General features: G+C 37.8%; 1 protein-coding gene across 1 annotated transcript in view; it reads left to right on the top strand.

The window, feature by feature from the left end:
• The window catches only part of LOC103608651 (WD repeat-containing protein 59), a gene marked incomplete at its 5' end in the record, with an annotated part of 66,447 nt that overhangs the window by 18,301 nt on the left and 46,662 nt on the right, over window positions 1-1,484 (top strand). The window lies entirely within an intron of this gene.

Genomic DNA, 1,484 nt, shown 5'->3' with positions numbered 1-1,484 from the left:
AAAGTTCCTACCTCTTATTACTGTTGAGGATTAAATTTCTTTTTTTGTCCTTCTTTGGAGACTGGCCGCACCGCGCTCAGCCAGTGAGCGTTATGAGCGCACCGGTCATCCCTATATAGGATACAAACCCGCAGCGGGAGCGCTGCTGCGCTCCCAGCGCTGCACTCTCCCGAGTGCGCCACAGGCTCGGCCCTGAGGATTAAATTTCTAACACATGCTTTTTGGTGGACACATTCAAATCATAGAATAGCTGTCAGTAATTTGTTCTTTTTTACTTGTGTAATATTCTGTTGTATGAATATACACTGATGTATTTATCCATTTTTCTGTTTATGGGCATTAGGTTTATTTCCAGGTTTTGGTTATTATGAATCAGGCAAGCAATTAACGTTCTTTACATCTTTTGGATGATGTATAGACTCATTTCTTGTGGCTATATACCTGGGTTGTAGAATAGCATATATTTAGCTTTAGCAGATGAAGTCAGCCAATGACTGAGAGTTCTAGTTGCCCCATATCCTCTCTCATACTTGTTATTGTAAATCTTTTTCTCTCATCTTTAAAAAAAAATTACCATACAGTCTTTTTTGAAAGTTTATGAAATTTAACACATGTACAGGTTCATGTAACTCCCCACAATCAGGATCCAAAACAGTTCCATCACCCTAAAGAGCTACTTTGGAGTACTCCTTCATAGTCACACCCTCCCCGCACCCCTAACTCCTAGCACCACTGAACTATTCTTCATCACTATAGTTTTGTCTTTTTGAGAGTGCCATTTAAATGGAGTTATGTTACATAACTGTTTGAGGTTGGCTTCTTTCTCAAAGCATAATGCCTTTAAGATTCATCCAAGTTGTTTTAAAAATCAGTAATGTATAGACTTTTTATGCCTGAGTAGTATCACCGTATGGAAATACCACAGTTGATTTGCCATTGACCTATTAGAGGACATTTGGACTATTTCCAGTTTTCGGTGATTGTGAATAGAGCTCCTATAAACATTTAGGTATTGGGTTTTGTATGCACAGAAGTTTTCTGTTTTCTAGGGCAGATATGTAGGAGTGGAATTGCTGGGTCATATGGTTCATATGCTTTTAACTTTTTAAGAAACTGCCAAACTGATTTCTAGAGTGGTTCCTGTCATTTGTTTTTGAAAGTAATTTCTTAATACCTGAATAGTACAGAGTGTCAATCTTGGTTTTCCTGCCTTTGGTGTTCTGCCATTTCCTGCTTTTGTGACAAATGCACAAGCTCTAAGTGTACGAGGGTACTTCAAAAAGTTCATGGAAGATAAAATTAAAAGATAATACAAATCCTTCCATGAACCTTTTGTGGTCCTCATGGAGCCTGAAAATTCCCAATAATGTTTATAAATGTGAAAAGGAGGTTTTTCTGTGTCTTTGTCACAGTGTCAGTGGGTCTGAACAAAAAATACCCTATTGAAATGTATTTTTAGAAGACAAAAAGCACTGAGTTTGAAG

This window comes from Galeopterus variegatus, unplaced genomic scaffold, assembly GCF_000696425.1.
Source record: "Galeopterus variegatus unplaced genomic scaffold, G_variegatus-3.0.2 Scaffold8666, whole genome shotgun sequence".
Taxonomy (NCBI): domain Eukaryota; kingdom Metazoa; phylum Chordata; class Mammalia; order Dermoptera; family Cynocephalidae; genus Galeopterus; species Galeopterus variegatus.
This window is presented reverse-complemented; position numbering and strand designations above follow the sequence as displayed.